This window comes from Lissotriton vulgaris, chromosome 6, assembly GCF_964263255.1.
Source record: "Lissotriton vulgaris chromosome 6, aLisVul1.2, whole genome shotgun sequence".
In the NCBI taxonomy this organism is placed as follows: domain Eukaryota; kingdom Metazoa; phylum Chordata; class Amphibia; order Caudata; family Salamandridae; genus Lissotriton; species Lissotriton vulgaris.
This window is the reverse complement of record NC_141694.1, coordinates 93713221-93738864: the sequence shown is the minus strand read 5'-3', so window position 1 is coordinate 93738864 and position 25644 is coordinate 93713221.

The following is a 25644-nucleotide window of genomic DNA, read 5'->3' as shown; positions in this document are numbered from 1 at the left end:
GTCCAACGGTGATCCCTTTTTATAAATCGGGATGATTTCGGCCCCCAACCAGGTATTTGGAATCTCTTGACCGTCAAGAATAGCATTAAATATGACGGTCAGGTAGGGGACCCAGATCTTCGGCTCTTCTCTAAACAGATCACCAGGGATCTTATCCAACCCCGGGGCTTTGTTACATTTTAATGCTTGGACTGCAATTGTGACTTCCGACATGGTAAAGGGTATGATAGAGTTATCATGTAACAGGCCAGCAGAATATTAAAGAAAAAAATACATAATGGAGCCCTGACATATAGTAGCAGATCTTTTCCCTTCCCCCATCCATTGGTCATTTGTTTGCATTCCATATATATATTCTTAAGCAGCATTAGATAAGCTGTTTCTTGACCACCATAATTAATATTGTAGAATGCCTGCTGGTCTGGCAGATCTTACAACAGGGGTAATGTAGATTGTAGTGCTTCTTCCTGGTCTTTTATCATGGTGCACAGTGACAGGACACTATGTTAGGCCGCTCCCCTTCGCTTTTTAAAGGTGGCCCTGACCAATCCTAGAGCATCAGCGCCATGTGGTTAAGAGCATCAGCGCATTGTGGTTACTCTCCTCTGTATCTTTGAAAGCTTTATTTGGGCCATGAAGATAGTTGACCGAGAGAGTAACTTCACCCATTGCTTTCTGTTTTTTTTGTTTTGTCACTCTTATTTTCTTGCTTTCTATTCAATGGTTTTATTTGTTTTAGCCCATCCTTCTAGTCTTTGTCTCACCTGTGGAGCATAGCCTGATTACCAACTCTCCATTTGGTCTCTTTTCATCAAAAGTGTCTGTTTTTTAAAATATTTTTCTGTGAGAGTGCACATGGTTCCCATTGTCAGCGTTTTACCACTTCTCGAAGCACAGTTATTTTCAACACAATAAAAAAATAATAATTCTATAACCTTGTTCTTTGATTCACTCTTGTATACGGTTTCACTTTTATACAGCTTCACCCTTCGAGCTGCTTTCTTGTGTGCTTTAACTCCACGTTGCACTCTTTCTTGTTCTTGTACTCTCCGCCCTCCCCCTCTTTACCCACTGCGATCTCCTCTCTGTGGTGCTTTTTCCACAGGTATTTGCCTGCATGTATGTTGTGCAGCAAGGTTAAAACCATTGGCAAAGCCAGTAGGTCACAAAGGCGAGGCCTATTGTCTTTTGCTAGCATGTCAGGGCCCTGGGCTCGTGTACTCTGTATCTACACTGCATGGTTACATCGGATTTCACAGTCAGACTTAGGAATGGACAAAGCAGGAGAAATGACTCTGTGCAGTAGAACTAAATGAGTGCAGCTAGCAGGGATATTTACATTTTGATCAATGTATGAAAATATTGATTTAACATAAGATTGCTCTTAGAGTATCATTCTTCTAGTATAGATCTCATTCACTGACTATGATTGATGGTGTGTCAGTGTCATCCATATCCATATCCATATCCATACTAATATAATATAGAGAGAGCCCAAACCTTTGAGGCGGGTAATCTCAGGAACCACAGCACCAATCACAACACCCAATACAGCGTTGGAAAGGGCAGTTGCAGCAGAAGGACATAGGCTATGCAGACGCCCACCATATACATTTAAAAGGTAAATGAACCGTACCAGCAAAGTAGTCCCTTGTGGGCGTGTCTGCGTTGTGCTGTGGGCGTGTGCTGGGGGTGTGACAAACGCTGGGGGTGTGTGGTACGTTCCGCCCTTCATGCCATGTCTCATATCGTGTGCTAATCCCACCCTGCTCCCTTTAAATACCCCTGCACCCCATAATCATAACCCACGCTTACTCCTTAAAATACCCCAACACCCTTAAACACTAACCCATCTTAACCCTATAAATATACCCTGTACCCCAAAACCCAAACCTATCCCTAAACCCTAAAAATGCCCCTGTACCCCAAAACCCAAACCTAGCCCTGAACTCTATAAATACTCCTGTACCTCAAAACCCAAACCTACCCCTGAACCCTAAAAATATCCCTGTACCCCAAAACCCAAACCTAGCCCTGAACCCTAAAAATACCACTGTACCCCAAAACCCAAACCTACCCCATAACCCTTAAAATACCCAAACACCCCAAAACATATACCTCAGTACCCCAAAACATATACCCCTATACCCTTATTTACCTTATCCAAACATTAGAAAAAACATGCTTTTACCATTCATGGATTTACAACGAATTTTGTTGTAAATGTATGCGTGGTAAAAGCATATAAAATGTAATGCCATTGCATTATAATGGCATTGCAGAGTCATGGTACTTTCGTAATGAAAGTATGCGGAGTGATGGTATGCGGAAAGAAAGTTGCGGAATAATGGGTGTTTACCCTCCCCCGATAAGTACATTGGTGGCACGGCGGCCCACATCTCCAGCAACATACTCATATTTTTTCACCACCCATTTGAAAAATGCACAGGTCTCTCTCATTGATGGCCTGCACCGACATACACTTTTAGACACACCTCCCGCCACAAGTTCTAGAATTGCAAACTTTAGAGCTGGGGAGCTATGTTCGAATCTCGGCATCAGCTCAACATCCTGTGATTCCAGGCAAATCGCTTTGTCTCCCCGTGCCTACCACAAATGAATGTGTTCTTCTGTAATGTAAATTGTGCTCATGCCATGTTGTCGAGTTTGCGCTATATAATATTGCAAGGAAAAATAAAGTAGGGAAACTCTAGTTCACACACTACTGAACGCGCACTCAATCAATCAATCAATCATCGCATTTATATAGCGCACTACTTACCCAGAGGATCTCAAGGCACTGGGGGAGGTGTAGTATCGGGTTCCCAAGGCCTACATGCTCCGTAGATAACCCACTTACTCTGAAAGAACTGTTGGCACGGAAACTGAAAAGTACAAAGAACAAGTTTATTAAGACCCCATGGGGTGGTGGTACATTCCTACAGCACCCTTCGGCAATGCAAGAAGTATCACACCGAACGTTGGTGTGAGTCCCTCTTTTATACAGTTTACAAGTAATAAAAAGATAGGCGGCACAAGGTTTACAGAGATTATGTACATATATGGTCATTTTTGGAACACAGCCAACTCATGGGAGGGGTTACAACCCCACTGGTCAGTTTGGCGGCACATTCCTAAGGGGTGACTGGTCAGTTGAAACTGCGCATGCGCGGGCTTGACCGTGGCTAAAAATAGCCTGTTGCTGGGCAGAGTCGAGTGGTCAGTTGCACGGACAACGGACTAAAGGGCATGCTGACCACGAGGCCGCTCATTCTCTAAAATGGCCGCCACGATTTACAAAATGGCGCCTCCAAGTATAGTCAAGTTAAGGGGAAAAACGTGTAGCACAGCTAAGCGCTAACTCGGCCATTGTCAAATTACGACAGACGACCCTTTTAGTGTTTAGCTGAAGCTACCTCATAGTGGACATAATCGGGTTGCTCATCTTCAATATCGATTAACATTATTTGAGCTACTTCTTTATGAAGCATCATTTTGTTGTGAGCAAGAGCTCGTCTTGATGGTATACAAGCTGATAAACACATAGAACATAATGCAGGGCCACATTGTATACATAAACATACAAGGAATAGTGTCCCAACAATAATACATAAAATCGTTAGCAGTTTCCAACCCCAAGTGGTAAGCATTGACCAGAACCACCCTGAAAAAGTCCAAGTTCCATTGTCCGGGTGTATTTCAGCTGCTATTTTGTGCAATTTAGAAATGGCATCATAAACGGATGGTGAATTATCAGGTACGTATACACAGCAGCTACTTCCGATGATTCAACATGCCCCGTCCCCCCGATCAGCTAGAACCACATCTAGAACCATTCTGTTCTGAAGCGTAACAATCCTAGAAATCTGAAGTTCTTCGGTAATATTTCCTAATGCAATAGCAGTATCGTTGGCTACAGCCTCGACAACATGGGTCAATCGTCGTATTTTCCTACTATTCAAAGCAGCCCCCACAAAGGAGAACAGTCCCAAATTAAAGTCCACATATTGCTGCAGTGCGGTATCCGTCTGGTCGATATCGTCCAGAACAACAGTACGTTTAACACGATTTAACACAAAATCATGATAAAGCACATAGTCATTATGATACATTGGTGGGGCAATGAATACAGGGGGCAATACAAAGGATACATAGCAAGTGCCTAACCATCCCAATGGAAGCTGATGATAGCCCTTAGTTCCACAAATAAAGTAAGTATTACGAGATGCCACAAACGATATGCCATTCGGACTGTCAAATGTAAGTGTAGTATTGCATTCTCTTTTCCCAACCGAGATTGCACCTTTATTACGTATGCACAAATCAGCTTTAGTTGCAATAACATTAAGAACATGCGAACTGGATACATTGAGGTTTCTTTGGTTGCTGTAAATACGGGATGCAGATGCATTGTCGGGGCGGTATTCTTCCCATTCAAATCGAGTACCCTCAGCTCGGGGGTACCCATCCCGGTCGTGATAGCAAATTTTATTCAAACGAAAAAGCACCCCCCCTTTCGTTGGCCATCGCAAAGTGAATAGCAAAGTGTACCAGGCATTGCAAGACCCATTAGGTGAAAACGGAAGCGGAATGAGTGGAGTGCCCCCTCTCTTCTGATGACCAGGCAACATCCCACACACCCAACAATTGGAAATATTTGTCATGTTATGCGTATGATGCAGAATCTGAATAAAGCTATTGTTCAAATAGGTCTGCCGGTGCCGTTCTTCATGGTAGGGCAAGGTGAAATGAAAATGTTCCGATGGAGCCGGGGTAGTCGGCAGCAAATGTTCACGTGCAGGCACCACGAGTTCAACTACCCAAGCTATCACTGCTATCACCACAATGGTCAAGACAAAAAGGATAGCACCAAGTATTCTTTTATCTCGTGATGCAGAAGACGCCATAGTTCAGAGAGTTCTTAATGTCTCAAATAGTTCAAAAGTTCACAAAGTCTTAAATGTACATATGTGTATATTTATACCTAAAAAAGAAAAATACGGTGCTGAGCTCCGAGGTAGCCGTTGTTTTCTTCTCCGGGGTCAAGACGGGTGTCGCTACTCTTGGCAGAACTGATCCCCCCCCCTTGAGATTCCCAGTTTCCGTTTCACAAACCCCATAGCGGTAACCAACCAGTCTCGAAAACCAAAAAATCTTCTCCTTATCGTGGCCGCAGATCGTAGCGCTGTTTTCCAGAAGCAGTGTGGTCCGGGAAGGCTCCCTCGACTTCGGCCGATGTCACAGCTGGGCTCTTTTCTTTTTCCAGAATCTCCTTGTAGTCAGTCAGCACGGCAGGATTCACCAGGTCCGGAGAGACACGCCGGCAGTGAGTTGAGTGTATCCACCGCTTTCTGTTGGTCACTCGTACAGCTGTTCGAGTAGCCAAGAGGACCTGCTCGGGGCCACGCCACCTCGGTTCCAAGCTGTTCGCCCTCTCAAACGACCTCACCATGACAAAATCACCAGGTCGAAGATTGTGAGCCTCTCCAGTCGAGTTGTCAGGGAGCGCTTCTCGAACCTGTTGATGAATAGAAAGCAAATCATTTGTTAATCGTGCCAAATAGTCATTCATCATTATACAAGGCACATCATGTATCAATCGCGGCTTAGGCACTTCCCAAATATTCATAGGCCTTCCAAACACCACTTCATACGGTGTGAGGCCTGTTCGAGAGTGGGGCACTGATCTGAGAGAGAGCAATGCTAACGGTAAAGCATCCGGCCACTTCAATGACGTAGATGCTACAATCTTAGCCAGTTTTAGTTTCAACGTGGCATTGTACCGCTCAACAAGACCTGCTGACTGAGGGTGGAACACAGCATGAAACTTCTGCTGGATCCCCAACCCCTTCAGCACATACTCCACAATTTTCCCAACAAAATGAGGCCCATTATCACTCCACAAAAATTTGCAAACTCCAAAGCGAGGAAAATACTCCTTGAGCAACACCTTAGCTGTTGTTAAAGCTGTATTATCTTTCGTGGGGAAGGCCTCAACCCATTTGCTAAAAGCGCACACCACCACTAGGACATACTTAAGGTTATTGCAGCGCTCAAGCTGGATGTAATCCATTTGGAGTACCTCAAATGGTGCAGATGGGGGAACGAACCCTCCTTTCGGAGTATGGGTCCCTTTCGCAGGATTGGGCTGAAAACATATCAGACAGGTCTGCACTACTCTCTTGGCTGTATTGGCAATCTCGGGATGCTCCCAAACTCGTGATAACAATCGAGTGATCGCAAGAGCTCCCACATGTGCTAGTCCGTGAGTCATCTGAACCATCGCTTGCAAGTAAGCTGCAGGCAATTTCCATTTCTCCATGTCTTTGCTTCTCCAACAACCCTCGTCATCTAGCACCCCATCTGCTGCCCATGCCGCAAGTTCTGCTTCAGTCGCTGATTTTTGGATATCTAATATCTCCGCTCTAGCATCGTACCATCGCTCAGCTTGTGATTTTGTTACATACATGGGGGAGTCAGTTCGGGACATAGCTGTTTGTCTTGCTATGCTATCTGCAAAAGCATTTCCTTGACCCACTTTATCAGTGATCTTTTTATGGGCACTGCATTTAATGATCGCTACTTTCTTCGGGCAAAGCAACGCGTTTAGGAGATCACGCACCAATTCTCCGTGCATAATGTGTACTCCATGAGAAGTTAAAAACCCACGTTCTCTCCAGAGTAGCCCGAAGTCATGTGCTACTCCGAAGGCGTACCGGCTGTCTGTGTATATGTTCACACATAGGCCAGCACTCAATTCGCAGGCTCTCGTCAAAGCTATCAGCTCTGCTGCCTGAGCTGACTTTTGTGGTATTCGTGCTGTTTCTACCACTGTTCTAAGTGTCGTGATCGCGTATGCTGCGGAAGTCGTACCATCTGGCAGCCTCAAACACGATCCATCAACCCACAGCTCCCCGTCCACATCTGGAAGTGGCATATCCTGTAGGTCAACACGACCCTTTGTCTGTTCCTCGGTCAGGAAAACACAATCATGATGTTTTTCTTCCTGACCCTCCTCAACCGGATAGGGCAATAAAGTGGCAGGGTTCAGGGTAGCGCATCTTTTCAGTGTAATATGTGGCGCCAGAAGTGTAAGCTCATATCCTGTCAAACGTGCACTCGTGAGATACTGGGTTTTCGTCTGATTCAACAGGGCATCAACTGCATGGGGAACTAACACCAACAATTTATGCGATAACACTATTCCCTCACTCTGTCGTATAGCTACTGCTGTTGCTGCGACTGCTCGGAAACACCCAGGTAACCCTCGTGCTACAGGATCAAGGACCGCCGAAAAGTATGCACATGGTCTTTGTTTGTCCCCGTGTGCTTGCACTAACACTGATAACGCGCACCCATCTTTCTCGTGCACGTATAACGTAAAAATCTTTGAATAGTCTGGTGTACCTAACACGGGGGCAGAGCAAAGAGCCTGTCTCAATTGTTCGAAAGCATTTTGACATTCATCTATCCATTCAAGAGGCATTGGTGTAGTTTTGGACAGCAACGCTAACAAAGGTTTGATAATATGCGAAAACCCCATGATCCACTGTCTGCAAAAGGACGTTAACCCTATAAAAGCACGTACATCTCTCTGTGTGCGGGGGACTGGTGTATCTAGAATCGCCTGAATCCGATCTGATGTTAATGCACGCCCCTCCTTAGACAAAAGATGACCGAGGTAGGTCACCTTGGGTCTACAGTATTGGAGCTTTTTCTTCGAAACCTTGTGATTGTTCTGAGCCAGAAAGGAAAGTAAAGCAAGCGTACTCTCCTCGCATTGAGCATACGTGTCAGCAGCTAACAAAAGATCGTCGACATACTGGATAAGGGCAACTCCAGACTGCAATTGAAAAGAATCAAGCTGTCTCTTTAGGGCCTGGCTGTAGATACTCGGACTCTCAGTGTAACCCTGAGGAACACGACAAAATCTATACGATTTATTATTTAACGTGAAGCCAAATAAGTATCTGCTATCAGGATGGATGGGAATGGAAAAGAACGCATTTTTCAGGTCGATAACACTAAATGTCGTCGCCGTTGGGGGGACCAATGTAAGCAATGTCGTGATATCAGACACCACCGGGTATTGGGGGATGACAATTTTGTTAATTTCTCTCAAATCAATAATAAACCGATAGACTTTGTCGTCAGTATCTTTCTTAAGGATCGGGAGAATAGGGCTATTGCAAACATTATAGGGGACTTCCTCCACTACCCCTGCAATGATCAAATCTTGAACAATGTGTGTCAGGGCAATTTCACCTTCCCTAGAGATCTTATACTGCGGTACACGTGGTAGAAGTACTCCCTCCTTTACAGTAATGCGAATAGGTGGAATAAGCATCTGTCCCACATCCGTATCTGAGGTCGCCCACAACGTGTGAGGGAGAGAGGCTAATGCTTCACAGTCTTGTATAGTAAAAAATCTATCTGAATCCGGATAGTTATCATTTAAAATAACTCGCACTCCCTCCGGAGCACAACGGATCGTTGCTCGAAAATATTTGAGCAAATCAATGCCCAGAATATTATCTGGAGTATAAGGCGACAACAAAAATTGGCCAAAACTGAAAAATTTATCGAGACAAAGTGCAAGAGGCTTCGATAATGGGCTGGGAGTGGGTGTGCCGTCAAACCCAATGCATGTAATCATATCGCCAGACAGGGGAGCCCTCGGAACCAAGTTTTTAGACAAAGCGCTACGAGTAGCCCCTGTGTCGACTAAAAACTGATCAGTAGAACCCAAGATGCCCGCTGATACATATGGACCACTCTGATCTACTGGCACTTCAACTGATTCCGTACCCCATCCTACGCAATTCTATGCATGCACATAATCCTGATGTTCCACATTCTCACCCTCCGATATCTGATACTGGTTCCTCCTATCAAAAGTATTACGGTCATCCTGGCCACGGCCCCTCTCTTCAAACCTACTACGATCACCTCCGCCACCTCTTGCCCCAGAATAAGTATTCCTTGACCTTCCACTTCCTCGACCACGCTGACTACGTTGCTCACGAAGTACCGGACAATCATCAGACCAATGCCCAAACTCCTTACAATAGGCACATTGATCCTCCGCTATATCCGTACGCCCGTACGACGCATTACCCCCTCCTTGCCTGCCTCTATCATTCCCTCTAGATTGCGTTCCACGAACCTGTGCCAACATCACCTTCGTTTTCAATTCCTTCGCTTTCTTATCAACACTTTCTTTAGCCTCCAATTCCTGCCGCTCATAATACTGAGCCATAGTTAACAAAGACGCAGGGGTCGCCGTGGTCCAGGAACTTTCGCTCGCTTTCAATCGCTTCGCAATCTCCGGTAGGAGATTAGCCACATACTTATCGACAAACAGATGCCTACCCGTATCGTCCGTTAATGATTGTCCACTATAATCATGAAAAGCTTCTTCAAAGCGTGTAAAGAAATCAGATACCGATTCATCTGGCTTCTGTTTACATGAAGCCAACATGGTCCAATCGATCTTTTTAGGAGGTACCAGAGTTTTTAATTTAGTCAAAATAGCCGTCGGGAGATCTAAAATCAAAGCACACGGCTTACATGCAGGTTCCCTTTGTAAGTCAGCCTGCTCTAAGTCCTTCCACGCAGCCCCAAAAGTCGTTTGATCATTAGTTTTACGAATCAACCTCCACATATCAGGGGGAAGAATTAACCCAAAAAAGAGATCTGTGTCAACCAGGGTCATAACACAAGAAGAAATGGCCCCCTCAACCCCTTCATAGAACGCAGCTGGATTTTTACAAAGATCGGGCAGGGAGTTCTTTAATGCCATAACATCTGCTCTATTCCAAGGCGTATATACCCAATTATATATAAAGTACCCCTTCGCATCCTTCGACATTTTATCGTCATCTGTACCCTCTCCCTTTGGAGGAACATACAAAGGCGCAGCTTCACGCATAGGCATAACATGCATTTTGGTACTCTTATCTGAACCCCGAAGAGAACACTCTTTGGATTCCTCCGTCGACCCCGGCACGGACCCTGTAGCATTTTTCTTTTCATCCCGCAATCTGGTCGCCTCATCCCGGAGATGAAGTAGTCGTGTAAGGTCATCAGTATCTGAAAGAGCAAATAAACCTTTATCCAAGTTCTCACAATAAACTGACACAGCTTTGGGTTCTAAAGTCTCAGAATATTTACGAAAGCGAGCAACAACTTCATGCGCTAAAGTATTTATGAAACACATTAATTCTCGATCTGACCACAATTTCCTTTCAGCTAAAATCGTTGCTACAGTTACATGATCCAAATTTAATTTTCTAGCAAGACCACGCAAGTCTGCGGCTCTGTCCGCAGATAACCTGACACTCGAATTGTCCTTTCCATCCGACTTATCCTGACCTTCATCACCAGAATCCTCGAACGGAGCCGTAGGGTGGACATACGGAGGCGGAGAGCGATCTAGTAACGAAAAATCATCAATTTCATTATTAAGGACAGGATAAAGCGGACGACGAATAGGAAATTGACCGGCCGTTTGCAAGTTACGTTCCCGTTCCTCCCTTTCTTTCTTCTCCTGTGCTTCCTTTTCCTCAAGCTGTAAAGCCTTATCTCGAGCAGCCTTACGCTGCTCTTTATCCGCCAAGGCAATTTCACGTTTCATACGTTCACGCACCGCTTTCTCCCACATTCGTACACAATCAAACTTATTTTGTCTAGACCTACGTTGAAACAAACACTGCTCCACAAATTGAACCTTTCGCAAATCGAACGACCCATGTAGTGGCCATTGCAATTCAGGATCTGATTTTGTATATTTATGCCATAATTTACTGTACATTATAGGGGGAAGGCCGAATTTGATATACATCTCACGGTTTGGAGCTCCTTCTGGAGGAGCCGGCTGTGATTCCGCTAACCTAATTGTGGTACCATTTCCAAGACAGCACATCCCTTGGAGTGTGCTTAAAACAGGCATGTTCAAAAAGTATCACGAAAGCGTGACACCGTATAAACTGGCACTTACAGTACTTCACACAAGTGTGCCGCTCAAAGGAAAAAAAAAACAAAATTAGAGAAACATCTCTACATGCCTGCCTATGTGAAGTGCACTACACATATAATTCAAAGATCACAAAAGTCACAAAGTCACAAATGTTAGCTAACTCAAATCATAGACACAAGTCATAGAACTTTGGCAAGCGTCCGAGGACTTCCTTACCGATCACAAATCATAGAACTTCAGTAAGCGTCCTGTGGTAAATAAAATTACCTAGTACTTAATTTCTATGCGGTAAAATTCAATAAAATAGCTCAATCAAAATAAGAGACACAGAGTCCGTGGCATCTGAGTTTTAAGGGGTTTTATTCCATAAAATGGAATTGTATGGTCCGGACCAGGATATCATGTTCCTTTCACCACTGGGGTTCAGGAAGGGACAGAGCAATGCTTTATTAACAAGGTACAATATTCATAGTTCATTCATGCAGAAGGCGTAACAGCTGAGAGAAGCGAGATAGGAAACATGTGCGTAGCAATACGTAATCAGAAGGCGTGCACTAGGGCGTACACGGGGGTGGGTACTAGAAACGTCACATAAAAGTGTCACAAGTGGGTGGATACATAATGAAATCTTGCAGTGTCAGCAGGAATCTGTAGCAAGGATGCGTGCGCAGCAGCATGACGTGTGACTGACGTAAACTGGAGGGTGCAGGGGACTTGACATTTAGCCTTAGAGGGGAGAGACAGAAGTCTGGTGGGTCAGATCAACTTGTTCCTAAATCATATCTGGTATCTTGTGTTTGGAGTACATGTTGCTGGAAACTAAAGGCTATCGGGACAGAGGTTACTTGTCACTAAGGCTAGGAGATGCATATATTTCTTTAAGTAACTGGAGTTTTCTATGGAAATTGGTACAGTAATACACTTGCATGGAAACGGAAAGACTGGACTGTATCTATTGCAGGCAGGATATGTTTATCCTACTCGTTAGCTAGGAATGTGGATTCACGGAGCAGAACTGATAACATAAAGGCAAAATACCATCTTGGCAGGCAGGCCGGACTGAGCCAGGCCCCGCGCCGCACAGGGAGTAGGATAAAGGTTACGGTGCAGGCAGGCAACCGTGGTCAGAGGCAGAAAACAGAAATGAGCTTGATGGCAGAAATCAGGGCCTAGCTCTGCAGGCTAGGAAAACATGAGAGTGTACCACATAAAGACGGTGGCACGGCATACTTAGGAACTGAATAATCAATCTATTCATGGTGGATCTGAAAGAAGACATGTTAACGGTGGACGCAAATGTATTTGCGTCTTCATAGCTGGCACAGGAGGGAAGTTACATGCACTTTAACTCGTACATGGAGACGTTGGGGTCTACGATAGGGAACATAACTTGACCATAAAATGTATATTTCCTCATTCCCTCCTTGTTCCCTACGGGACCCTTCATGATATATCAATGTTCATTAATCCATCTATCTGTTCATATAACATCATTTGCTCATCCTTTCTCAAGCGGGATGCAGAACGTGACTCTGAACAGGAAACGCAGGCTGTTCCTGTGTTAAGTTACCTAGGGCAGAAGTAGTTTCGTTCACTACTGCTTCGAGAGTTCTGGTCAATCTACGAATGAGTTTACTATTCTGGATAGGACCTATGAAGAAGAAGAATCCTCTATTAAAGTCTGTGTATTGCTCCCATGCTGTTTCAGTCTGGTCAACAATCGGGAGTTCTCTCTTGGGTCGAGTCTGTATGAGTCGGGAATTTCTATGGTAATCAGGTGGAGCTAGAAATACTGGTGGCAGAAGGAATGCAATGTAACAAGTTCCATCCCAATCTAGAGGTAAACGCACATATGCGACATGACCGCAAACAAAGTAGGAATTCTTGGAAGCTTTGAAAGTAGACTTGCCATTATCACTGAATTCGATCACAGTAGTACATTCACTATGTCCTAGGTGTACTGAACCATTCTTTCTGACACATAATTCACCCTTAACTGGTAATACTGACATAAAGGGCAGGACTGATTCGGCTTCGGACTGAACATTCAGAATCATGAGGTTAAGTGTAAAGTTACCTAATCCTTATACTTCGTTTTCTAGATCGGTCCCTATCCTTTTGGGAAGACCCTCCTTGTCAGGGAAACATACTTTGTGCAGAACAGTGTTCAGATTTCCCCATACCCAATTGCCTTGGTAAACTATGGAATCAGAATCTACGGAATTAATTAGACTAAACCATGCACCACAGGTGCCATTGTGTGTGAACGGGTACAGAAAGAGGGGCAGAACTCCCTTGTACTTCTGATAGGGAGGGAGTCGGCCACATATCCAACAATTGGTAGCATTGCTGGTCTGATGGGAATGGTGTAACATACTAATGAATGTATTGTTGCGCAGCGCAAGTCTGTATGACAATTCATGCGGGGGCAATTCACTGAAAGTGTGCTCGACAGTGACATTTGAAGAAGAATGTGTATGCTTGAATATAGGATAGTACAAGTGTAACAGTATACTTGTTTCTGTCTATCTCTCTCTCTATCGGGGTCTAGCGGGAACATGTCAGAATCAGGTTTAACCGATTCACCTAGGGGAGGACTTAAACAATTAAACTGTCTGACTTGCTAGACCGTAACTTGGATTAATACTCCTGATGCAGAGTTTTTCTCGAAAAGGGGGTTTTGAGTCACTGGTTTCAAGGCAGTCTTCTGGGTGTTATCAAAGATTTGGGCAAAGAGAAAGTTCCAAATTGTCCATAGAATTTCCTTTTCGTCCTTCGAGCCGGATAGCAGTCCTCGTGGTGTGTAGCACAAGCTTCGGCGTCCTCCAATGCGGCTTAAGGGGGCTTGATCGGTCCAAAGTTCCGCTCATAGATAACATCTCCAGGGACTATGGCAGGCTCCTGGACTTGGGTGTTGTCAGGGAAGGCGGTGGCAACCTGTGAATGAAGAGAGAGTAGTGCAGATATCAAGGAAGCTAGGTAATCTGTCAGCATGTTATTGTCAACATCAGATATTCTATTTTAGGCATAGGCGTACCCCTAATTTCGTTTTAAGTGTCTGATTATGGCTTTCTACAAGGCTTGCTGTAGTATAATCTGGGACTGGGTACGCTTCTGTCCATCTGGTTAGTGCACACACTACTAAAACATACTTATAACCTTTACATCTGTCCATTTGGATATAATCCATCTGGAGGACTTCAAAAGGATGGTCAGGAGGATGAAATCCACCTTGCTCTACGGGAATGCCTTTACCTGGGTTGAACTGACAACAGATCAGGCAAGTACGCACTTTCTGTTTTGCTGCTGCTCGTAAATGTTTATTGAACCAAAGGTTTTGAATACTGTCTAACATGCCTTTTTCTCCTAAATGTGCAGGACTATGTGCTGTGGTAATAATAACTTGAACCATAGAGTCGGGGAGAAACCATGTGGCTTTTCCCTTCGTCATCCATCCCTATTCTGTCTGGATCCCTCCTAGTTCAGTCCATTTCTTGATTTCGTCTGTGGTAGCATGTGTCTGTATGTCAATTACATCTAGGGCGGGATCCTTAACTGTCATGCAATGAGTTGGCGTCGGGACTATTGTCTTTGTCAAGTCAGGTGTGTGAGTCTGTGCTGTAAGCTTGGCTGTTCGGTCTGCCAGGTCGTTGCCCTGGGAAATGTTGTCAGTGACTTTAATATGTGCTTTACACTTCATAATGGCTATTGCTGTAGGCAAATGTATTGCTTCTAACAGAGCTAAAATACAGGCTTGGGTCAGAGCAATGAGCTCTGCTGCTTGCGCTGACAGGGTGTCAATATGATGTGTTTCTATGACATCAGTTTCTGTTGTTACTGCATATGCAGCCACTAACTCTCCTGTACTTGTTCTCATACATGAACCATCCACATAAAGTGTCAGGTCTGGATCTGGTAATGCGGTGTCTGTCAAGTCTTGTCTGGGTTTCGTCGTGATGGTAATGACTTCGACACAATCATGTGCCAAAGGGTCTGTCATATTTAATGGCAAAAGTGTAGCTGGATTTAATGTGTTACAGCGTCTGATTTCTATGTGTGGCTGAAATAATGTCAATTCATAACCTGTCAGTCGTGCTATAGTCAAGTGCTGAGTCTGTGTACGGTTTAAAAGAACTTCCACGGAATGTGGAACTTGTACTGTCAATTGGTGTCCTAACACTGGTGCTTGACATAAAGCTTTCCTTAATTCGTCAAAAGCCTGTGTATGTTCCTGAGTCCAAGGGAGGACAGTCGATGACGCTGCCTCCTGTGTTGTCAACTGTAAAAGTGGCTTGGCTAGAAATGCATACTGAGGGATCCATTGTCTGCAATAAGAAGTGACTCACTAAGACATTGTGTTCTGGGCTGTGACATATTTACAATTAACTGGATACGGTCGGGTGTTAGCTGTCTCCCCCATTTGGACAGCAAGTGTACAAGGTACACTCCACTTGCTGTGCACTTTGAAAGGGACAGTCTGTAAAACCTTTAAAAAATTCAAAGCTACGTCCACTTAAACTGAATCAGAAGAGATACTGGCTACCTGGATGAATTGGAACACTGAAAAAAACATTTTTCAGGTCAGTTACTGTAAAGAATGATGCTTCAGAATCAATAGCAGTCAGTAATGAAGAAATGTCTGGGACCACTGGGTATTGTGGTACCACACATCTGTTCAACCACTAGTCTGTAAACTGGTGGTGCATTAGGGTCTGATCGTTTAAGGATAGAAAGGACACGTGAGTTACATATATTTGAGTTAGTCTTCACCACCCCCCCATGTGCAATGAGTTCGTCAACAATCTTTAATAAGGCCACTATGGCATCAGGTGGTACCTTGTATTGTCATATACGTGGGAGTACTACTCCTGCTTTGAAAGTGACACGGCGTGGTGTTATGTTCATGTGACCTACGTCAGTTGGACCTTGTGCCCATAGGTGCTTTATACCTAGCAAGTTTTCTGGACATGATTTGGTAAGTACCAAGTCTGTGGCACGTGACAGTGGACCAACTCCAAGGGAAACTGGCTTTGACACTTACTCTAACCTCTCTAGGCTGTTTCATTAAAAAGATTGGTAGTCTGACTGCATATACTGCCTCACTACTCCGAGAAGCAGCCCCCACCTCTAGAAAGATGTTCGCGCTCAGAGCTTGAATCTGATCCAAGCATTATCAAGTAGAAGCCGAGCTTCATTGCGATCTAAAATTGAATGACTGCCAAATGTTGATCTCATGGCAGGAGCAATACTCCTGCCAATTATCCTGTTTACACTACTGAGGGAAAAACTATTCATTTGCAAGCATGCTCTTATCTGGAGTCAATGAAACTTTTAGTACTGACTGTGAGGAAGAGCAACTTGACCCCTCCCTTACATAAACATAGAGAAAAAATGCTGCCTGGCTCAGCTGGAGAACAGCCAATAATTTTCCGCGGAAAAGAATCGGAGGATGGCTCCAAGAGGCAGTAGCCCTCCCTTTATTTACTGGGAACCAGGCCATCTCGATCTCGGACGGACTGTCTCAAGGTTAAAAAACACATTCCTTGTACGTCATAACATATCTCTTCCCAGGCCAGAGCTTTTCTAACTTTAACTGAAGCAAACCTTTAAAACGTTAATTAATAAAGACATATATTTTTCTGTAACTGAGTGACATGCTAGCATTTTAAAAATAATTCTGTACTGCTACTAGCTGCAAGGGAAACAAAACATTCATGGCATGGAAACACACCATATTTTACTCTTTTTTTTTTTTTTTTTTAAATAACATGTCGAACTCCTTAATTCTGCATTGCGTAACCAATATTTTCATAAGTAAGTGTGCAAACTTATCTATTCTACCTATTAAGAGGGCCAGGATTCATACTTTTTCAAAAGGCCATGTTTTCTAATTTTAGTGGGGACTGTTCTCTGCACACATCAATTGAAGCAGCCTGTCAAAGTACATAGGTCAGTTTTAAACTAAATGCAAATTAAACTAATGTAGGGGACACATTGGGAAAAAATATTCTGTAGAAACATTCCTATTTAAAAAACACACTGTTCATTTACACTAATAAAAACGCATTCTATGAAGGGTCTGATTTATATTTTCTTGTCAACCCTAAAAAACATCTAAGCACCCTCTGTGCAAAACCCTTATCTCAATTCGACTGGTCTATTTACAACTTTACCGTCTTCTGAGCTAAACACATTAAATCACCCTTTGGTTATCCAACACCGCAGACAACTTAGCACCACTGAAAAAACGTCAACACAAACTTGGCAACAAGAAGGCCTTATGGTTCAACGACGACCTCAAGAAGTCCAAAAAACTGTGCCGCTCCCTTGAAAATGCCTGGAAAAAGGACCCATCCACCAGCAAGAAGGACGCCTTCAAAAGCGCCATCCGCACTCACCACCAAATGATCCGAAAAGCCAAGAAAACAGCATTCAAAGATCGACTTGACAACAACGCCCACAACAGCAAGGAACTGTTCAACATCGTCAAGGAATTTTCCAACCCCTCGGCCAACTCTAACGACATCACCCCCTCCCAAACCCTCTGCGACTCCCTAGCCTCTTTTTTCCACAACAAGATTGCTGACATCCACAACAGCTTCGACAACCAACCTGGAAACCAACCCACCCTTCCATCAGCTGACCATCCTCCCCCCGTTAACACCCTTAAAGCCTGGAACCCAATCTCCACTGAGGACACCATCCGCCTGATGAATTCCATCCACTCTGGATCCCCCACAGACCCATGCCCTCACCACATCTTCAACAAAGCTGATTCCGTCATAGCTCCGCACCTCCGAGACGTCATCAACTGCTCCTTCAACTCCGCCACCTTCCCGGAAAGCTGGAAACACGCTGAACTCACCGCCCTTCTGAAAAAACCCACAGCGGACCCCACCGAACTCAAAAATTACCGCCCCATCTCGCTTCTCCCATTCCCGGCCAAAGTCATCGAGAAAGCCGTCAACAACCAGCTCGCCGACTTCCTCGAAGCCAACAAATCACTTGACCCCTCACAATCTGGCTTCCGAGCTAAACACAGCACAGAAACCGCCCTCATCGCAGCAACAGACGACATTCGTACTCTACTGGACAATGGAGACACAGTCGCCCTCATCCTCCTCGACCTCTCTGCAGCATTCGACACAGTCTGACACAGCACCCTTCTACAACGCCTCAATAACATCGGAATCCAAGGAAAAGCACTTGAATGGATCACCTCGTTCCTCACCGGAAGAACCCAGAGAGTCCGCCTTCCTCCATTCAAGTCCGAGGCCTCTGAAGTCATCTGCGGCGTGCCACAAGGATCATCACTCAGTCCCACCCTCTTCAACGTATACATGAGCCCCCTCGCGGCCATCGCCCGCCAACACAACCTCAACATCATCTCTTACGCGGACGACACTCAACTGATCCTTTCCCTCACCAATGACCCCAGCACCGCCAAAACCAACCTACACGAAGGAATGAAAGAAGTCGCTGAATGGATGAAACAAAGCCGTCTGAAACTGAACTCAGATAAAACAGAAGTCCTCATCTTAGGCACATCCCCCTCTGCCTGGGACGACTCCTGGTGGCCGGAAGCCCTCGGAAAAGCACCCATTCCGACAGACCACGCACGGAACCTTGGCGTCATCCTGGACTCCTCACTCTCAATGAACAGACAAGTCAACGCCGTATCCTCTTCCTGCTTCAACATTCTTCGCATGCTCAGAAAAACATTTCGCTGGATCCCCTCCGAAACAAGGAAAACAGTCACCCACGCCTTGGTCACGAGCCGACTGGACTACGGAAACACCCTCTACGCAGGTACCACCGCTAAACTCCAGAAGAAACTCCAACGAATCCAAAACGCCTCAGCCAGGCTCATATTAGACATCCCACGCAACGAACACATCTCCGGTCACCTTAAAGACCTCCACTGGCTACCCGTCAATAAAAGGATCACCTTCCGACTGCTTACCCACGCACACAAATCACTCTACGACATCGGACCAGATTGCCTCAACTCTCGACTGTCCTTCTACACCCCCCCCCGCCAACTACGCTCTTCCAGCCAAGCCTTCGCCACCGTACCTCGCATCAACAAGACCACCATGGGAGGCAGATCCTTCTCATACCTGGCTGCCAAAACATGGAACTCACTTCCCGCTTACCTCCGCCTCACCCAGAACCACCTAGCGTTCAGAAAGCAGCTTAAAACGTGGATATTTGACAAATAATCCTCCTAACCTTCCTAAGCGCCTTGAAACCCTCTGGGTATGTAGTGCGCTATACAAATTTTATGACTTGACTTGACTTGAATTGGATAACATGGCAAATCGCACCCCCGCACAAAACATGCTTTTTCCACCACTTCCACAGCTCGGATCCTTTTCAAATTTTGCATCACAGTAGTCCAAGCTATTCCCTAAATCCTCACCAAAAAGCAACCAAATCCCTCCACTGGAACGGGTACGAATTTCCGCTCAAAAACACGCCCCCCCCCCCATCGCAAACACCAAAAAACGCTAAAATTCCTCAACACCTTGTCAAAACAAATACTGCCTTCTCAATCCAAGAAATTAACCTTTCTTCAAAACATTTTCTCCAAGCACTTGAAAGAGATCCAGCTCTCTCCTGACTGCCGTAATGATAACATGCTCTGTACAAGCCATATCCACATGGCGCTATTCACAAGCCATATTTACAAGAAAGTCAACAAGTCCAAAAATGACATGCTCTTCACAAGGCATATTTCCAAGGCGAAATTGCACAAGGAACACAACAAGTCTAAATGAGAATATGCTCCTCACAAGCCATATTTACAAGGAGCTATTTACAAGAAACTACACAAATCTTCCTAGTCTTAGTGAAATCACGAGCATTGAGCCCTTTCCTGGTTCTGGATCGTATATACAGTGGGGAATTGCTTCTTTCTACATACTCTAAAGGGTACAGGTGGTGGCGCTCGTGACCTACGGGGTGTTTCTGAGGGGGTCACTTTAGCTAGTTCTTCTGAGAGGACCAGTAACAACGGCATTTTTCTCTATCAGCCTGTTCTGCCTTGACCTTGTCTAGTTCTCTCTGTTTGATGAATTTCTTTCTCTGTTCTCCTATGTGACTCTTTGCGCCATAACTCAATGGCCTCTTTCTGTGAGGGTCTTGATTTCTTTTTCCATACAGCTTCTTCTACTCTCATGATGCACTCGGCATCCCATGTTCCTGAAACAGGCCATCTATATTTCTCTTCTAACTCCTTGGTGTAGTCCACCCACAAGTCTAAGTACAGTATGGCATCTAAGCCATGTTTGTGGTACATAAAGTGCCCTGGAGTGTCCCTAGGTGGAACAGGCACTGCTTCTTCTAGAATCCCTTTTCTAGTTCCTATCTGTCTTAATTTACTGAACAGTGGCATCGTAATATTTTTGACTAGACTTTTACTTGAATTTTGAACACAATTATTACATAAAAGAACACAGTAACATATATCAAACAGTCACTCATACCACGACATTAATCACAAAAATCCTATACATATATTGACTATACTTGATTTCTATAACGAAAATACTCACTAAAAAACTTCTTGATATACTGCTAAACAGTACAGATACACCGCTAAACAGTGCAGATACACTGCTAAAACAGTGCAGACTGGAATTCTTGATGCACTGCTAAACAGTACAGATACACTGCTAAACAGTGCAGACTGGATCTGTGTACCCAAACCCATCTTTACCGGATGCATAGTAACACACCCGTCTAGATACTCCCCCAGCAACGGTACTCACCGGGAAGCACAGAAAACGGAAGGCCTCAGAAACTGGACTGGACTGGACTGAACCCTGGACTGGACTCGACTCGCGACGTAGATACTTCGGAACTTCGGAACTGGTGGGCCTCAAGACACCTCGGACCTTGCACTCTCGGCTGGACTCGGGTTGGGATCCTCCGCACTCCTCACCGCCTCGTCTGGGTGTCGATCGCAGTCTCAGTCACCTCCGTTGGCCTGAGGGAGATACAGGAAATCCTGCGGATGCGCATGAGTGTCCGTCCGGCTGTGGCAGGGAACTAGGCCTGCAACGCACCGCCGGCGAGTAAGGTGGGGGAGGGTCCCATCTGGGGTGCCAATTTATGTGGTAAATAAAATTACCTAGTACTTAATTTCTATGCGGTAAAATTCAATAAAATAGCTCAATCAAAATAAGAGACACAGAGTCCGTGGCATCTGAGTTTTAAGGGGTTTTATTCCATAAAATGGAATTGTATGGTCCGGACCAGGATATCATGTTCCTTTCACCACTGGGGTTCAGGAAGGGACAGAGCAATGCTTTATTAACAAGGTACAATATTCATAGTTCATTCATGCAGAAGGCGTAACAGCTGAGAGAAGCGAGATAGGAAACATGTGCGTAGCAATACGTAATCAGAAGGCGTGCACTAGGGCGTACACGGGGGTGGGTACTAGAAACGTCACATAAAAGTGTCACAAGTGGGTGGATACATAATGAAATCTTGCAGTGTCAGCAGGAATCTGTAGCAAGGATGCGTGCGCAGCAGCATGACGTGTGACTGACGTAAACTGGAGGGTGCAGGGGACTTGACATTTAGCCTTAGAGGGGAGAGACAGAAGTCTGGTGGGTCAGATCAACTTGTTCCTAAATCATATCTGGTATCTTGTGTTTGGAGTACATGTTGCTGGAAACTAAAGGCTATCGGGACAGAGGTTACTTGTCACTAAGGCTAGGAGATGCATATATTTCTTTAAGTAACTGGAGTTTTCTATGGAAATTGGTACAGTAATACACTTGCATGGAAACGGAAAGACTGGACTGTATCTATTGCAGGCAGGATATGTTTATCCTACTCGTTAGCTAGGAATGTGGATTCACGGAGCAGAACTGATAACATAAAGGCAAAATACCATCTTGGCAGGCAGGCCGGACTGAGCCAGGCCCCGCGCCGCACAGGGAGTAGGATAAAGGTTACGGTGCAGGCAGGCAACCGTGGTCAGAGGCAGAAAACAGAAATGAGCTTGATGGCAGAAATCAGGGCCTAGCTCTGCAGGCTAGGAAAACATGAGAGTGTACCACATAAAGACGGTGGCACAGCATACTTAGGAACTGAATAATCAATCTATTCATGGTGGATCTGAAAGAAGACATGTTAACGGTGGACGCAAATGTATTTGCGTCTTCATAGCTGGCACAGGAGGGAAGTTACATGCACTTTAACTCGTACATGGAGACGTTGGGGTCTACGATAGGGAACATAACTTGACCATAAAATTTATATTTCCTCAGTCCGCAGACTACCTTACCGATCACAAATCTTACCCAAATCTCAAAGGTCCAGATTCCAACTGCCAAGGTCTTTAATCGAATCAGCCAAACGGCACTTATCCAGCAACGCAGCCGATCAAGAACTCAGTCGGAGACCGGCGCCACCTGGAAGGTCAGATCGGAAGGAAGGGAAGAAACACCGTGGGTGCCAAGACTCGGGTCACTCGGTGGCAGCGTACGCGTCCATGGCGAGTTTCCAAACCTTCGTCACGACCTCTCCTTCGGGCATCCGAGTCGCCGATGAGTCCCTTCGTGGTCGCCAATTTGTAGTATCGGGTTCCCAAGGCCTACATGCTCCGTAGATAACCCACTTACTCTGAAAGAACTGTTGGCACGGAAACTGAAAAGTACAAAGAACAAGTTTATTAAGACCCCATGGGGTGGTGGTACATTCCTACAGCACCCTTCGGCAATGCAAGAAGTATCACACCGAACGTTGGTGTGAGTCCCTCTTTTATACAGTTTACAAGTAATAAAAAGATAGGCGGCACAAGGTTTACAGAGATTATGTACATATATGGTCATTTTTGGAACACAGCCAACTCATGGGAGGGGTTACAACCCCACTGGTCAGTTTGGCGGCACATTCCTAAGGGGTGACTGGTCAGTTGGAACTGCGCATGCGCGGGCTTGACCGTGGCTAAAAATAGCCTGTTGCTGGGCAGAGTCGAGTGGTCAGTTGCACGGACAACGGACTAAAGGGCATGCTGACCACGAGGCCGCTCATTCTCTAAAATGGCCGCCACGATTTACAAAATGGCGCCTCCAAGTATAGTCAAGTTAAGGGGAAAAACGTGTAGCACAGCTAAGCGCTAACTCGGCCATTGTCAAATTACGACAGAGGGGGATCCGCTACTGCTCGAACAGCCAGGTCTAGAGTTGCTTCCTGAAGGCGAGGTGGTCCTGGGTCAGGCGGAGGTGGGTGGGGAGGGAGTTCCATGTCTTGGCGGCGAGGTAGGAGAAGGACCGTCCCCCTGTGGTGGCTCTTCGGATGCGGGGGACGGCGGCGAGGGCGTGGCTGGTCGATCGAAGCTGGCGTTTGGGAGCGTAGAAGTTGAGGCGGCTGTTGAGGTATCCTGGGCCTTGGCTGTGTAGGGCTTTGTGTGCGTGGGTGAGGAGACGGAAGGTGATTCTCTTGTTGACCGGGAGCCAGTGCAGGTCTCTCAGGTGTCCGGAGATGTGGCTGCGACGGGGGATTTCCAGGATGAGTCGTGCTGAGGCGTTCTGGATCCGCTGGAGTCTCTTCTGGAGTTTGGCGGTGGTTCCGGCGTAGAGGGTGTTGCCGTAGTCCAGACGGCTGGTGACGAGGGCCTGGGTGACCGTCTTCCTGGTCTCGGTGGGGATCCACCGGAAGATCTTACGTAGCATGCGCAGGATGTTGAAGCACGACGAGGAGACGGGGTTGACTTGTCTGGTCATGGAGAGGGAGGAGTCCAGGATGAAGCCCAGGTTGCGTGCGTGGTCTGTTGGTTTGGGTGCGCTGCCTAGGGCGGGGGCCACCAGGAGTCATCCCAGGCGGCGGGTGAGGATCCCAGGATGAGGACTTCCGTCTTATCGGAGTTCAGTTTCAGGTGGCTGTTCTTCATCCATTCGGCTACCTCTTTCATCCCTTCGTGAAGGTTGGCTCTGGCGGTGGCGGGGTCGTTGGTAAGGGAGAGGATCAGCTGGGTGTCGTCGGCATAGGAGATGATGTTGAGGTTGTGCTGGCATGCGATGTCTGCGAGGGGGCTCATGTAGATGTTGAAGAGGGTTGGACTGAGCGAGGAGCCTTGAGGGACGCCGCAGATGACTTCGGTGGCTTCAGATCTGAATGGAGGGAGGCGGACTCTCTGTGTCCTTCCGGCGAGGAAGGAGATGATCCACTCCAGTGCCTTCTCCTGGACTCCGACGTTGCTGAGGGGTTGTACTAGAATACGGTGGCAGACAGTGTCGAAGGCCGCGGAGAGGTCGAGGAGGATGAGGGCCGCTGTTTCTCCGTTGTCGAGCAGCGCTCGGATGTCATCGGTGACTGCGATCAGGGCGGTCTCGGTGCTGTGGTTGGCAAGGAAGCCAGACTGCGAGGGGTCGAGGGATCCGTTCGTCTCGAGGAAGGCGGCCAGCTGCTTGTTGACGGTCTTCTCGATGACTTTTGCAGGAAACGGGAGCAGCGAGATGGGGCGGTAGTTTTTGAGGTCGGTGGGGTCAGCCGATGGCTTCTTGAGTAGGGCGCTGAGTTCGGCGTTCTTCCAGCTCTCCGGGAAGGTAGCGGTGTCGAAGGAGGTGTTGACGATGTCCCGCAGGTGGGGTGCGATGACAGCGTCGGCCTTGTTGAAGACGTGGTGAGGGCAGGGGTCGGTCGGAGATCCGGAGTGGATGGAGTTCATCGTGCGGACGGTGTCTTCGGTGCTGATCGGAGTCCAGGCGCGGAGGGTGGTGGTGGGGGGCGGTGATTCGGGCGTGGTGTTCGTCGGTTGAGTGCTGAAGCTGTTGTGTATGTCCGCGATCTTGTTGTGGAAGTAGGAGGCGAGGGAGTTGCAGAGGTCTTGCGAAGGGGTGATGTCGTTGTTTCCGGCGTTGGGGTTGGAGAGCTTTTTGACGATGTTGAAGAGTTCCTTGCTGTTGTGTGCGTTGTTGTCCAGTCGTTCCTTGAATGCAGTTTTCTTGGTGGGGTGGATGAGTTGGTGGTGTTTTCGGGTGGCGAGCTTGAGGGCAGTCATGTTGTCCGGTGTTGGGTCTCTGCACCAGGTTCTCTCGAGGGCTCGGCAGTTCTTCTTGGAGCTCTTGAGTTCGTCGGTGAACCATGGGACTTTCTTGCTACCGGGTCTGCTGTGCGGGGTCCTCAGGGGGGCGAGCTCGTCTGCGCAGTCGCTGATCCACTTCGTGAGGTTGGTGGCCGCCTGGCTAGGGTTCGTTGTGCTGGTGGGAGGGTTCATGCTCAGGGAGGTCGCGAGCTGGTCGGCTGTGATCTTGTTCCAGCTCCTGCGTGCAACCTGTTGCTGGTGGTGGTGGATCGTGGTCCTTCCGAAGCTGAAGTGGACGCAGCTGCGGTCCGTCCAGTGGAGTCCGGTGGCGTGGCTGAAGGCGATGTCCTTGCTGGAAGAGAAGACGGGGTAGAGTGTGTGTCCGGCGTAGTGGGTTCGGGGTGGTCACCAGCTGCTTGAGTCCCAGGTTGGCGAGGTTGTCCAGCAGGGTGGTGGTGTTGCGGTCGTTGTTGTTCTCCACGTGGAAGTTGAGGTCCCCGAGGAGGATGTAGTCAGCGGAGCAGAGGGCCTGCGGGCTGATGAAGTCGGCGATGTCTTCGCTGAATTGTGTGCGTTGTCCCGGGGGTCTGTAGATGAGGGTGCCTCTGAGGGTGGTCTTGGG